The sequence below is a fragment of the Procambarus clarkii genome, chromosome 22 (assembly GCF_040958095.1).
Source record: "Procambarus clarkii isolate CNS0578487 chromosome 22, FALCON_Pclarkii_2.0, whole genome shotgun sequence".
Taxonomy (NCBI): domain Eukaryota; kingdom Metazoa; phylum Arthropoda; class Malacostraca; order Decapoda; family Cambaridae; genus Procambarus; species Procambarus clarkii.
In genome coordinates, this window is record NC_091171.1 from 32,067,794 (window position 1) to 32,084,270 (window position 16,477).

General features: G+C 41.6%; 1 protein-coding gene across 15 annotated transcripts in view; it reads right to left on the bottom strand.

The window, feature by feature from the left end:
* DCTN1-p150 (dynactin subunit 1) overlaps window positions 1-16,477 on the bottom strand; it is a 398,222-nt gene that overhangs the window by 289,060 nt on the left and 92,685 nt on the right. The window lies entirely within an intron of this gene.

A 16,477-nucleotide genomic window follows, 5' to 3' on the forward strand; every position in this document is an offset into this window, starting at 1 on the left:
TTAGGCAAAGATATGAAAGGAGAAACTTCACTGACAACTCATAAAGGAGGTTAATAAAGAATTAGAAAAGTACAACGAAGAAATAAGAGACCTATGCGCAAGTTGTATAAGAGAAAGAGACGATTAAGAAGTGTGTTTGGAAGTCAAAACCAGAAATGACAAACAAGAAGCGGAACTTAGGCAAGCAATTAGGAAAGAACTGGTAACCAACAACAAACTAGTACAAAACACTACAGATAGAAGAAAGTCCATAATAATCTTCGGGTGTTTAGAGAAGAAAATTTCATCTAGGGTGGACAGAGCAGCAGAAGAGATGAAAATCATAGAGAAAAAAATAGGATTAGGAGAAGGCCTAAATTCAAAGGAAAATGTCAGTGATTTTAGGATAGGAAAATATGAGAAAGACAAGAACTGCCACTTAAGGGTGACTTTTAATGGAGTGAAACACATGATGGAAGTGCTTAGAAATGCAAGAAAATTGCAGTGATGAGAATGGCAAATTTTGGTCAATAAGACAAGACCTCTCAAAGGAAGACAGAAAAGCTGAAAATGAACCTCATTGAAGCAGAACGTCTATATGGGAATATAAATGAAAAAGAAAAATTCTTTTTCTACAAGTGTCAGGGACTGGAAAGCGAGTGAAATGGTACATAAAAACAAAGCAACAAATTTGTTAGAGGAAAGGGGAGTGAAGGACAGAAGGAAAGGGAACAACTTCCAGGAAATTGAATATACCAACATGATGGAGCGAGATAAAAAATATTGGAGCTGAAAGATATAATTCAGCTTAAGGTCCCAGATATCGTCGCACTAACAGAGACAAAACTTGAATAAAATCTTTTAAATAAGGTTGTATTCCCAAGGGGCTACTAAGTTTGGAGACTCGACAGAAAACTAGGAAAGAGGGAAGGAATGGCTGTGCTGGTGAAAGAACACCCCGAGGGTAAGAGTTAATAATTGAAAACCCTCGAGAAGTTGACATAATGGCATTTGCAGGTCTGGAATCAGGATGATAAACTGATAACCGTAAATGCCTACAGCCCACCAGTAAGCAACACATGGACAAAGGAGGAACCGGTTGAGAAACAAGAGGGTCTCAATGTAGGCCCTTATAAAAAAAAGAGGGCCTGCTTTTTTATAGTAAATGCAGATAAGAATAAATTACGATTGTTGGTACTGAGGGATTTCAACTTTAAAGCAGTAGACTGGGAGGCCTACGAAGCAAGAACAGAGGACATTTGGACAGGCAGATTAGTAAACCTTATTCTACAGACATTCATGTATCAACATGTCAAGCAGGCCACAAGAATGAGGGAAGGGGATGTTCCGTCAGTACTGGTTGTAATATTCCCCAGAAAAAGAAGAAGAGATATTTAACATCCAGTACCTTCCTTCCTTGGTAAGTGTGATCATGTCCTGTTGGACATTACATATGCTTTGCGATATAATCGAGAAGAGAATGGGGACATTGAAACAGTGAATAAACTCGATTTCAACAGAGAACACTACAGGGAACTTAGATTATTTTTTATTTTTAATGAGTTTAAATTTTAAAAGCTTTTAATGAGTTTAATTGGACAGACTTGTTGTTAGACAAGGAAGTAAATGAGATGTATACCAAATTTTGCAAAATATATGATGAAGGAACACAAACATTCTTTTTAAAACAGAGATACAGAACCAGAAAACAGGATTGGTTCAACAGAAATTGTGAGAGGGGACAGAGGAAAAGACAAGAAAATGGGTTCAATATAGGAGGAGGCCTAACCCACAAACATACCAGCACTACAAGCAAGCAAGAAACAATTACACTACAGTAAGGAGAAAGGCAGAATGGAACTTTGAGGAAGGTATAGCAAACAAATGTAAAACTGACCCTAGCCTTTTCTATAAATTCATTAAAGGCAAGCTGCATGTAAAGGATAAAATCCAAAGACTGAGAATGAGGGAACAGGACTACCAAGAATGAAAAAGAAATGTGTGAAATGCTAAATGAACGGCTCAAAATGAGGATTTCATAAAACCGAACCTAATTCAAATTCCAGAGCAAGCAATAGAATACATAGAGGTATCTCAAGACAAAGTGGAAAAATTAGTCAAGGGGCTAGAAAGAAATAAAGCAGTTGGACCTGATGGAGTTTCACCTTGGGTGCTGCGAGAATGTGCAACTGAGCCGTGTATGCCACTCCAATTAATATTCCAGATATCCTTGTGCACATGAATCTTAGCAGATATATGGAAAAAGGCATACATAGTATCAATCTATATAAATAGTAGTCAAGAGGAACCTCTAAATTATAGATTTCATTAACAAGCATGGTAGTTAAAAATACTAGAAACAATAGGTAAAGCCAAATGGATTTAACACCTAGAGAGTAATGACATAATAACAGACAAACAGTATGATTTTCGAACAGGAAGATCCTGTGTAACAAATCTACTTAGTTTTTATGATGAAGCCACAGAGATAATACAGAAAGAGAGATGGTTGGGTTGACTGTGTCTATATGGACCTAAAAAAGGTTTTTGAGAGTCCCACACAAGAGGCTGTTCTGGAAACTGAAACATGCTGGAGTGACAGGGAGACTTCTCACATGGATGAAAAACTTTCTAACTGATAGACAGATGAGGACAGTAATCAGAGACAATGTAACTGACTGGGTGAGTGTTACTAGCGGAGTGCCACAGAGTTTAGTTCTTGCACCAGTAATGTTCATCGTCTACATAAACAATCTACCAGAAGGAATACAGAATTATTTGAACATGTTTGCAGATGATGCTAAGATACTAGGGAAGACAGGAAGCACAGATGATTGTAATCCCCTTCAAACTGATCTAGATAAAATACGTGCTTGGAGCATAAAGTGGCAAATGGAATTCAATGCGCATAAATGCTGTATTATGGAATGTTGATTCGGAGAAAATACACCACACACACAACTTACATAATATGTGGAATGGAATTACAGAACTCTAATAAAGAATGAGACCTAAGGGTGGTTTTGGATAGTAAGCTGTTGCCAGTGGAACACACAAAGAACATTGTGAGAGGAGCATATGCGTTGCTTTCCAACTTCAGACTTGCTTTTAATTATATGGATGGTGAAATACTAAAGAAACTGTTCATGAATTTTATGAGACCAAAACTGGAATATGCAGCAGTTGTATGGTGCCCAAATCTCATGAAGCACATAAAGAAACTGGAAAAGGTGTAGCGGCATGCTACAAAATGGTTTCCAGAACTGAAAACAAGTTACGAGGAGAGACTACAGACATTAAACATGCCTAAACTAGAAGATAGAAGTAGACCAAAGCACACACTAAAAAGTGAAGGGACGACGACGTTTCGATCAGTCCTGGACCATTCTCAAGTCAATTGTGTGATAGAAGATAGAAGAGAGGAAATATGATCACCACATACAAAATTCTAACAGGAATCGACCAAATTGATAAGGAGGAATTCTTGAAACCAACAACATTACGAACAAGAAGACACGGTTTCAAGCTAAGGAAACAGAGGTGCCGAAAAAACATTAGAAAGTTTTCTTTTGCAAACAGTGTGGTAGATGGTCGGAACAAGCTAAGTGGGAAGGTGGTGGAGACCAAAACCGTCAGTAGTTTCAAAGTGTTACACGACAAAAAGAATTGGGAAGACGGGACACCACAAGCTTACCTCTCATCCTGTAATTATACTTAGGTAATTACACACTTCCATTGCATTCTTAACCAAACACTTCTCATATTCATTCTCTGCAGCACCAAGGTTCATTTATTCATAGTCACTCAAAGATAGCTATTAACTCTGTCTTGTGTACTCATATACCAGCTCTCTCTTTTATCATCTAATTTTTTTTGGTTCCTCTTGGATACTTACGAGGTACAATTGCCATTTCACCACTTAATATACACAGCACTAATATAGGAACAGAAAAAACTCCAGATATTCCTCTTCATCATACACACACTGAACCATAGAGGTACTACTCTGAAGAAGCAATTCAATTAGTAAAACTTTTTGTAAAGCAATCATTTCCCCCATGTACAGTACTACGTATATCCTAATGTATAAAATATGAATTTTAAAAACCAGTGTTAAATGTAATGAAACACCATTTTGAAACGGCTGATATGAATGTATTAGATCCTGGCATCAGTCAAGGCACTTGGAGTTCTAGGCCTACCGGGAACCACGAGCCAGAACCTGGCCTCCTCAGAGAGGCACGAGGAGCAATGGCCTATAGAAACCCCCATGTAGTTGGAAGCATTCTATGTCTGCCATCGACTGGGTCAGGCACCCAGAAAGGTAAGTGTCCCAAAACAAACCCTTATTCTGGCTAAAATATTGCTACTGAAAGTAGAACTTGTGGACAGAACTCCCCAAATGAAAACAAGCAAACGGGCATGATGTCACTGCGCCCCTGTCTGCACAACTCCCCCCTTTTCGGGAGGGGAAAGGGGGAGCCCCAGACCTCCGCGCCAGCTATCCACATCCGTTCTGAGTCTGGATGTCAAAACACACGAAAACCCGACGACTGGAGGGAGGGAGGGAGGGTTGTTGGGGAGCCTCTGGGTCTCGCCCAGAAAATGGCATTTCATTATATTCAACGCTGTTTTTCTGGGGGAACCCCTTCGGCTCCTCAAAGCTACTTACCCAAAGACAAATCAAGAGGGACTTACCCGGGAGGCGGTCAGCCCTCGTTCCTCAACACGAAGTCGAGACAACTGGCTGCAACCGCCGATCCAATGCAACACAGGCCCGGTTAGGCACAGCAACACTGACAAGGTAGCCACCTCGACCAGTCCTGCCATAAGGCATTGACCCTGACGGCTTCGCAGTCAAGGAAAGGCACCACATACAATGGGAGACGCCTCGACCACGCCGACATTAAGTGGTCCACCTCCAGGAGCCCATACGTTTGGCAGAGTCAACTGAATGAGTCGGTGTCGACCACCCATTCCATGGACAGGGAAATGAACTGAGACAGTCCATATGCCAAGACATTGGATGCCCCCCTGAATGGGAATGGCCAGGAGAGCCAAACCCAGAGAATTCAGCAGACAAGTCGAAGTGATCCGAAGCAACCAGCCCCAAAGAGTCACGAACTGCATCGAACCCCTTGGTTCAGGCAATGAACCACCGGGGAGTAGTTCGAATGAAGCTGGATTGTTGATCTGTGAGCAATCCGAACCCTCCGATGCAACATCCACACCGCCTCAAACTCCCACACCGTACTGTGGACCTGACGGAAGGATAAACCCGACCACCCCTGGCTGGTCTGGTGAGCACTGGTCACAAAGCCCCAGCTTAGAGACGACACGTCCATTAACACATCGAGCGAGGGCTTGGGTAGGCGCCAAGGCACTGAATCCCGGAAAACCCAAGGAGGAAGCCGGTGACACAGCAGCCGATGCAAGGTTTCCGGAGGCCGAACCAAGCGATCGCGAGAGAGGCGAAAGGGACGTTCCCCCGAAGGCAATAGAAGAGCTGATAAAGCCAAATCTGACCAGGCGGGTAGACCATCACGGCAAAGTTCAGGCTACTGCACAAACCCTCGAGCAATGGCCAGGTGACCCACGATACCCCCGGAAACAGGCGAAGGCAGGACTGCAGCAGAAGCAAAGACTCCATAGGGAGAGACAAGGAAGCAGTCCGAGAGTCCCATACAAGACCCAGTCAAGACTGAACCTGAGAGGGAACCAGATGGGACATCCTCCAGTTCACCAGGAACCTGAACCCGGCAAGCTGGGAAAGAAACAAATCCCTGGCGAGCAGACAAGTGGACTGGCTGGAAGCCCACACCAGCCAGTTGTCGAGGTAGGACAAAACCCGAACCCCTTAGACGCAGATGGGCCACAATGACCCAGGTAAGGCATGTGAACACACGCGATGCCAGATTCAAGCCAAATTGAAGGCAACGAAAGTGGTAAACCTGATGCCCCACAACAAAAATGAGTCAGACCCTGAACCCCGGATGAATAGGGACATGCCAATACAGTATGTGTTCCAGAAGTCCAGGACACCATCCAAGTGCCCGGCTCCAGAAAAAGACGGACCTGGGACAGAGTAGTCATCCGAAAGAAGGGACAATAAACCTTCGAGTTCAGACAGGACAAGTCTAGAATGAACCGGAGATCCACGCAGTCTTGTTTCGGAACCGGAAACGGGCGGGAAACCCACCTGAGGAACGGGATTGTTTCGACCACGCCTAAGCGAACCCACTCCGAAATGACTCAACAGAGCGCAAGAAAAAAGGGATGCCCTGCCAACCCCGAACCCCCCAAAATAGGAGGGGCCACCCAACTACAATGTAGACTGCTCGAAATGACCAGACAGGCCAACAAATTGTGGGACCAGGTGTGAGGAAACAGAGCGCACTTTCCCCGCATTGCTACGTCAATGGTACGAACAGCAAAAGGGATGACACACCTTAAGTGAACCTGACCTTCATATAGAGCAATCACCTCGCCGACCAGATACAGACAGTTCCGAAGGCTGTGTCAGCTCCAAAACTGGAACCACCAGCCCAACACAACGAGACGAACCCCGAGCCCTGGCACGACCCTTCCAGAAAGATGCCCCATGCCCCCCCCCCCCCCCCCAGAACCAACAAGTCCGACATGGGACGACAAATGGAAGCAGCTGCCTGCAGATACTGCACCACAGCAGATTCTGCAAACAGTAAAGAACAAAGAGGCAAAGAAAACTTAAGTGCCAGGGCCCAAGCGGATTCCACGGAGGTAGCAAGCACCGCCTGCCGACATGTAAGACGAGGAGCAAAAAAACATCGCAACCCGCAGGATCGGCGCAAACAGCTTCAAAAGAGCAGACGATGCACGCACTGCCGAGAAAAAACGCACCAGACCCAGGATCGGCCCAAGTGTCTCTCTCTACTTCCTCCTCAAGCCAGTCCGAGGACAGCTCAAGAAGAAAAAAGCACTGCAAGACCGATGCCAACAGGCCACGGGAGCGCAAATCCTCAGCGACCAGCCCAGCCGAGAGGGTGAGAACCTGCATGTGAAGCTGCACAATACCAACATCCCGAGGAAGGACAGGGGTGAACAAGCACGAATTGAGGTACTCGAAGTCACCCTCCAGGAAAACCTGGACCATCACAAGAACCTCGCGCCACGGAAGCATGCAGGACCGACAAAACGTATGCCAAGCCTCCAATGAGAAAAATGGGCAGTCCGCAAGCCAGGACGACTCCGGAATCTCATAACGAACCGAGTAATAAAAAGACGATCAAAACACGAAGGAAGAAAGATCCATTATGGAGGCGTAATCCGAGTTGTGCAGGAGGTAAGCTGCAATGGCCTCCCGCACCACATGAGGCAGGATGCGAGAGGACGAAAACCTCCGGAAGGATGGGACCGAAGAACTCAAGGGAGCACGGAACTGAACCCAGAGAGGGATTGACACCAAATCCAACTCGTACGAGGAGGGAGGAAAAGAAAACCAAACTCCCTATAACAGGACGCCCCGCACAGAGGGTACAAAAACAGAAGTGGGGTCCAATGGAGTCTAAGGCCCCCCAAGTGAACCCCCTCCCCCACCCTGGGAACCTCCCCACGGACCTAGAGTTGAGCCATCCTCCAAATCCCCTGCCTCAAAAGAAAAGGCAGGAGCAGCTGAAAAAGCAGGAACAAAGGGGGGCTCACTGGTCAGATCCAGAAGCTCCGGCTGGAGGAACATGCTCGAATGCCTCCATAACCACACCGGAAGGGGCAATCTCCGAAACTGCCCAAGTATCAACACCAGCTAGACCCCGCCCTGACCCCAAAACCCTCAGATGCTTCGGAGCCAGGAGCAGGGGCAAGGACCAGGACGAACAACAGAAGGGAAAGGACAAGGGGGTGAGGACTAAACCAAAGTCAAAGTGACTAACAACCCTAAGTCCAGGTCCCTATATCAAAAACAGGGCAGTCTGCTTGATACCTGCTTGACGGGGTTCTGGGAGTTCTTCTATTCCCCAAGCCCGGCTTGAGACCAGGCTTGACTTGTGAGAGTTTGATCCACCAGGCTGCTGCTTGGAGCGGCCCACAGGCCCACATATCCACCCCAGCCCAGTTGGTCCGGCACGTTTTATTTTTTGTCTCGGAGCATCCGGAGTATCAATTAACCAAGCGCGTTACAGCAACCTAAACCGAGCATGCAATGCCAAAGCTGCCTGCACCCGAAGATCATTATCAATAGACTGGGTGTATTGGAGAACAAACAAGGAACAAAACTCGCAGGACTCTGGGTCGAAGGGGTCACCGACCCAACAGGCAGCATGACGGCGGCACAACCCGTGAGTGTCACCCTGAGACAAGGGGACAGAGCAACCTTCAAACTCTCACGAAGCGTGAAGGGACCCAGGGGTCGCATTCATTGGACCAAAGAGCGCCCTGCAGGGTTTCCCAGAGCCCTTAGTCACTTAATCCTGTTAAGGGGCCAATAGATAGTTTTTTAAAAGTTGTTCAATGTCAACCAATATTTTTTGACTAGTTGTAAATGAAAACGGATGCAAATGTTCCAAGTTTCAGTACTACAGCCTAAATAGAAAGGAGTTTTTTTTTTCAACAAATTTTACACATTTTCAAATCTGCATAACAACCACAAGTTTCAAATGAAATCATTTCAATGAGACTTTTCTGACACATTGGCATATAATAAAGTCTGCTGCCGGGGATTTTCCAAAACATCTTTAGTTTTCCTAATACAAATAGTCAAAGTTCCCCCAAAAAATTATGCAAAGATATCATGTTTTATTGCTATTATAAAATCAATAAATGAACTAATGAAAAAATGCTGGAGCTGGATTTTAGAGACAAACTTTACATATAAGGTGTAAGTTTCATGAAAATTGAGTAAACAATGAAAAAGTTATACAAAGATTTATGTAACTTGAAAAAAAAATAAGTAAAAAATAAAGTCTAAGGTGCTGTCATCTGTGGCTGAGGTTGACATCAACCAATTTCCTCCAAAATTGGCACTCTTACAGATAGGCTTACGTGCAGTCAGGTGTACAAGTTTTATGCAAATTGTCCGATAAAGAAATAAAAAAAATATAAAAAATTAACTTCATTTTTTTTAATATATGCTATTGTGATAGCTGAGTCTCATAGACATGATTTCAATTGACACTTGTGTTTGATAATTGTTTTTGACTATTTTGGAAAATTTTTGAAATAATTAAATATTTTTTTTCTCCCTTCCTATTTATGCTACGATGCCGAGACTTGGACCAGATGAAACCCTTTTCATATACAATTAGTAAAAAAAAAAAAAAAAATTGGTTGACATTGAACAGCTTTAAAAAAAACTATCTATTGGCCTCTTAAGGAAAGCCCATGCAGGGTACTCCTAAGGAAAGCCCAGGCAGGGTACTGCTAACTGGAGTCCAAAGTTATCAAACAAACTGCTAAAGCTGAACCCCAGAACATGTACACTCACAGGGGCCTAGTGGAGGACCACCGAGATATAAATGGGTGTGACCAAAACCAAGGGGAAGAACCCCCACCAGGCAGGAAAACCAAAACAAAAGAAAACCCCCACAAAAGGACACTGTACCAATGCAGAACAGAGCAGGCTGCTATGAGAAGTGAAAACTAGATGCACAGTACCTTGCGCCCCAACCAGTGAGGAACTACCCCCTAACAAGAGGCAAACAGGAGTGCAAGAACACCCCAGCTGACTCCAAGGGTGGTCAATCACCGAGCAGCAAAAGACCTTGCGAAGGTAGACCCCAAGGTGACTTGTGGAAGGTGGTCCAAGCCACCTTCCAAGGGAAGGGGACCCTAGGTGCATGCAGCCCGAGTAGTTGTGAATTAACGCCTGGCTCATGCACTACCAATAATACAACACCACACCACAAGGCACAGAACTGGAAACACAGGAGCGAGAGGCACATGACCTTGCCAGTTCACATCAGCCACAGAACTGGGGTCTGGGGCTCCCCCTTCCCCCTTCCATGGAAGGGGTGGAGGGTGGGGTTGCACAGACAAACAGCGCAGTGACGTAGTGACCTCATGTTCATTTGCTCGTTTTCATTTCGGGAGTTTTGTCCACAACTTCGGCTTTCAGTAGCAATATATTAACCAGAATAGGGGCTTGTTTTGGGGCGCTTACCTTTCTGGGTGCCTGACCCTGCCGATGGCAGACAAAGAATGCTTCCATCCACACAGGGGTTTCTATATACCTCTACTCCTTGTGCCTTTCTGAGGGGGGCCAGGTTCTGGCCCGTGGTCCCTGGTAGGCCTTAGAACTCCATTCATTTGACTGATGCCAGATGTCAAATATATCCATATCAGCATGGTAAGCTCCGGGGAGCCGAAAGGGTCCCCCAGAAATATATAATTTACTATCAATGTCCAGCCATTGTAACATTCCTGTGATACAATTATCATACTGGGTTTATTACCACTATCATTCAGATCACTCATTTCAGTTATTCTATAACACCTAGGTATCATACGCATCTCATTCTCTAGGCAACCCCACAAACCTTTTGAATCATTTGCACTGCTGTCATCACTCACTGCACATGCAATAAAAAAAATTCACACAAGCACCTTGACCTACAATAAGAGAATTTATTAATTAATCCATACCACTCCTTTCTTAACAAATTCCTTCTTTATTTCTCTCATTTTACTTCACACCTGTTCTCATAATATTTATTCCATTCTACACATCATTATTATTTCCTTTTATTTTGTCTTGCATAAATCTTGCACATCAAACATTCCTCTGTGAAAACTTGTGCCTCTTTCAACTTTTGCTCCTAATTTATTCCTTCACATTTTTAATCCCCCTACTATTGCATAACACAGGAGATGTGAGGATGATTGTACCCCATAATGGTGAGTAGTGAGGTCACTGCATCCCTACACTCAATTCCTTTATTCCTATGTTTTTATGATGATAGCAATGAAGGTAATAACAATGTAGTAATAATGGTAAGAGTGGTGGTAATCTTTGTTTCCTGTACATATATATCAATATCATAAAGTTAAGTTACAGATAACTGTAAGGCAAAAGTAAACACCTAATTTAAAAAAAAAAATTAAAATACAGTCACACAAATGCCTGTGTTGTGAAAGAAAATTTGCAGAACACATGATTTGAATAGTGTTCCTTATAAATTTTTAAATATTCATTAACAGAACTGTACTTAAATTCAAAAAATTTCAAAATTGAGCAGAAATTTGCTTTTAATAATAATAATACAAGGTACTAAGGGACACATCATCTAAGAGTTCACGACGTGATCATCTGAACGTGTTGTGTGTGTTCAGCATCAAGTTGAGCCACAGCGCTGTAGTGCAGCTGGATAAACACCACAAATCACTAATGAATATAAATACTGTACTTACAAAACCTAGGTGACACTTTCCAATCACTTGCCAAATTTAAGCAGGAAGCTTAACTGTTAAATGGCTCCAATCACTTATCTGTGATTACCCCTGTGCCTGAATTGTCATATTCAATTTTATGTTATATGTTTTAAAAAAAATATTTTAAGTGCTCCACAATGCCGGCCTTATCTGAGCCATTTAAGAGTCAAGCAAGAATGAATGGTTGGATGGACAGCTGAAGAGGCTATAATAAATGAAATATTTGAGTAATATTGAAAAGTTTCCAGATTACTGACAAGTATGGAGAAGAATGACCAAATTGGGAGAACAGTGCTTCTGATGATGTTTATTCTCTTAACCAAACGTAAGTCTGTGACTGGGCAAAACATTATTAAACAGTAGATTATAGCTTAAATAGAACCCAGTCCAGGGAAAAGTCAGATAAAACAGAAGGACGCAGTTCCAATTATAAAAATGATTTTTACAGATAGGTAAAATTCCAATGAAATTAATAAAGTTTATTTTGAAAACAGATCTTATGGGTGATTTTCATTTTGAAAATAGCAAGTTTTGCTCATTGGAGGTAACAGCTGTTATGGTCCCATATACATTCTTGGAATATCTACTTAGAATTTAGTTTAAGAAAAACTGTAGGCACAGGAATGCTGCTTTTGAAAAATACTGTTACTGGTTTTTGTTTTGGGAGAGATTTTTCCTTGGTCAAAACGTATATTGCACTATATCTTAAATACTGTACATTATTAGTTAATCAAGTTAAAGAAAAAATTAAAAGAAAATCTGAACCTAAAGAAATTGTTCAGGGTGTGGAAATGCTATTGGGATCACAGTATTTTCAGACATTGTAGGGCAAGCCAAAAATGGCAAGCGGATTTGATACAGATACAGTACCATAATTGATGCAGGCGATGAGTCACAATAACGTGGCTAAAGTATGTTGACCAGACCATACACTAGAAGGTGAAGGGACGATGACGTTTCGGTATGTCCTGGACCATTCTCATGTCAATTTTTTTTTCGACTTGAGAATGGTCCAGGACGGACCGAAATGTCGCCATCCCTTCACCTTCTATTGTGTGGTCTGGTCAGATAATTGATATTTATGAATAGATATACGCTATGAATAGATATAGAGTACTGTACTTATGCAATGCTCTAAATACTGATTTAATAGGGATAAAATAAATTCAAAGAAAATATCTAACAACTATTTAATTTTGGACATGAGGAAATCTCCAAATTGAGAAAAAAAATACCATTTGTAGAGAACAAGTTATTGTTATTTGTGCAAAATAAGTTATTCTTATTGTGTTGATAAAAACAATAATTTTAACAAAATTTTGTAAAGAATAGATCTAACTGGACCAATCTGTTTGACTGGAAATCCACTGTACACAACATGTTTCTCCCATTCTGGTATTTCTCAATATACGAATAGTAGTCAGCAGGAATGGAGAAAATAATTACAAAAGGAGTGAAAATAAAATAACAACTAGAGAATTAAGAGAAATCAGAGAATATTGTGCAGCCAACACTTATTAAGTTTTGGTGAAATGTGTTTGTGTCCATTTCACTAGTGTGCAGTAAGGTGCCACCCATCAGTAGAAAGGAACATCTCATAAAATGTGCTGTAAGATGACATACAGAGATAGCATTCATGATAGGTATATGAGAATGCTGTGTGTATGTGTGTGGATAACTTTGCTAAGAAATGTGGAGGAACTGAGTATGGCTATGAAAAGTTTGGAATGTACAGAATAGGGATGAACAGAATATCTGTGGCAATTACCTAAGAGTAATTTCCTAAGTGTAGTTACAGGATGAGAGCAATGCTCGTAGTGTTCTGTCTTCGAAGTATTCTTTGTCATATGATGCTTTGAAACTACTGTTGGTTCTTGCCTCCACACCACCTCAGTTAACTTGTTCCAACTGTCTACCTCTGTTTGTAAAGGTGAAGTTTTTAACATTTTTTCAGCAGCTTTAGTTTCTTTCTTTAAACCTATGTCCTCTTGTTCTTGACATTGTAGTTTAAAAAAAAAAATGTTGTGTCAATTTTATCGATTCCTGTTACTAATGTATTTTGGGCATAGTAACCATATCATCTCTTTTTCTTCCATCTTCTAGCTTTGGTATATTTAAAGTCTCTAACCTCTCCTCGCAGATATTTATTTTCATTTCAGGAAGCCATTTAGTTTCATGTCTTTGTACCTATCCATGTTTAATGATGTGATTCTTGAGATACATGGGGATAATAAAACCACTGCATATTCCAACTTTGATCTCACAAACATCATGAACAATTTCTCAAATTTTTTGCCATCCATATATTTAAAGTGATTCTAAAGTGGGAAAGCATAGCATATGCTCTTGTTCTTTGTTCTGATCCTCAGATGACAGTTTTTTATCCAGAATTCCTTCATATATAGTTATTTTTCTTTTTTTTTTTATGAATCTTTAACCCTTAGACTATGCAATACATATGCTGTACAGTATAGATGATGGGATTAACTTTACCGGAACCTCGCAATACATATACTGTATAGATGATTTAAGCTTTAGAGCATGATTTTAAGTGCCCCACGAGGGATAGGGGTAGCTATAGTTCAGCAACGAACCACAGTTACCAGATTACCAGATTTTGCCCGAAACACTATGTGTACTAGTGGCTTTAGGTATTGTATGTACTAGCTATATCTATAAATCCAATATTATGTTTATAAATCAACAACGTATGTACTTTCCTGAATAAAATATACTTTACTTACTTAGATGCCACCTAGAAAAAAATCGTGGACAACGTTCCTGGGTGTGAGAGCCTCAGTACTGAGTGAGCCACTAAGGCTGGCGCACACAGCATGAGCTCACAGCACCACTGTTCAGCTTGTGACCACTGCATCGCCTAAAAATGTCAAAATATATATGTACATGCTATTATTTAGCGACACTAGTATTACAGAAGACCCCTGACTGTGATAAAACTGACCAGGATTCTGATAATAGCAGGATTGTGGTGATATTTAGTGCTGTGCTCTATGGTTGAAGGCGTAATGCTGATAGGGAGGTGGCATTGACTTCTGACCATGTAATTACCTAAGTGTAGTTACAGGATGAGAGCTACACTCGTGGTGTCCTGTCTTCCCAGCACTCTGTCATATAATGCTTTGAAACTACTGACGGTCTTGGCCTCCACCACCTTCTCACCTAACTTGTTCCAACCGTCTACCACTCTGTTTGCGAAAGTGAATTTTCTTATATTTCTTCGATATCTTTGTTTAGCTGGTTTAAATCTATGACCTCTTGTTCTTGAACTTCCAGGTCTCAGGAAATCTTCCCTATCAATTTTATCAATTCCTGTTACTATTTTGTACGTAGTGATCATATCACCTCTTTTCTTCTGTCTTCCAGTTTTGGCATATTTAATGCCTCTAACCTCTCCTCGTAGCTCTTGCCCTTCAGTTCTGGGAGCCACTTAGTAGCATGTCTTTGCACCTTTTCCAGTTTGTTGATGTGCTTCTTAAGATATGGGCACCACACAACCGCTGCATATTCTAGTTTTGGCCTAACAAAAGTTGTGAACAATTTCTTTAGTATATCGCCATCCATGTATTTAAAAGCAATTCTGAAGTTAGAAAGCGTTGCATAGGCTCCTCGCACAACGTTCTTTATGTGGTCCTCGGGTGATAGTTTTCTATCTAGAACCACCCCTAGATCTCTTTCTTTATCAGAATTCTTTAAAGATTTCTCACATAATATATAGGTTGTGTGAGGTCTATGTTCACCTATTCCACATTCCAAAACATGGCATTTATTAACATGAAATTCCATTTGCCAGGTGCTGCTCCATATTCTTATTTTGTCCAGGTCTTCTTGAAGGGCATGACAATCATCTAAGTTTCTTATCTTTCCTATTAACATTAGCATCATCAGCAAACATGTTCATATAATTCTGTATACCAACTGGTAGATCATTTATGTAGACAATAAACATCACTGGTGCAAGAACTGAACCCTGTGGTACTCCACTTGTGATATTTCTCCAGTCCGATACATTGCCTCTGATTACTGCCCTCATTTTTCTATCAGTCAGAAAATTTTTCATCCATGTTAGAAGCTTACCTGTCACCCCTCCAATATTTTCCAGTTTCCAGAACAACCTCTTATGTGGAACTCTGTTGAAAGCCACTTTTAGGTCCAGATAGATGCAGTTAACCCAACCATCTCTTTCCTGTAATATCTCTGTGGCTCGATCATAGAAACTGAGTAAATTCAATACACAGGATCTTCCAGATCGAACACCATACTGTCTGTCTGATATTACATCATTTCTCTCCAGGTGTTCTACCCATTTAGTTTTGATTAGCTTTTCCAATACTTTCACTATTACACTTGTCAGTGATACAGGTCTATAATTGAGGGGGTCTTCCCTGCTGCCACTTTTGTAGATTGGAACTATGTTAGCCTGTTTCCACACGTCTGCTACGATTCCTGTACACAGGGATGCCTGAAAGATCTGGTGAAGTGGAATGCTGAGCTCAGATGCACATTTTCTCAGAACCCATGGTGAAACTCCATCTGGGCCAACTGCTTTGTTCTTACTGAGCTCCTTTAGCATATTTTCCACTTCATCTCTAGACACCTCTATATGCTCTATGTTGTTCTCTGGAATTCTTATTGTGTCTGGTTCTCTGAAGATTTCATTTTGTACAAACACACTTTGAAACTTTTTATTTAGTGTTTCACACATTTCCTTTTCATTTTCCGTGAAACTGTTTCCCATTTTTGACCTCTGGATATTATCCTTTACCTGCAATTTGTTGTTTATGAATTTGTAGAATAGGGCTGGTTCATTTTTACATTTATCCGCTATCCCTTTTTCAAAATTTCTTTCTGCCTCTCTCCTTACTGCCGTATAGTTGTTTCTCGCATCTTTGTATCACTGGTATGTTTAGGAGTTTGACCTCTTCCTATATTGATTCCATTTTTGTGTCTTTTGGTCTCTGGCCCTCTCACAATTTCTGTTGAACCAATCCTGTTTTCTGGCCCTGCATCTCTGTTTTGGTATGAATGTTTGTGTGCCTTCCTCGTATATTTTGCAAAATTTGGCATACATTTCATTTAC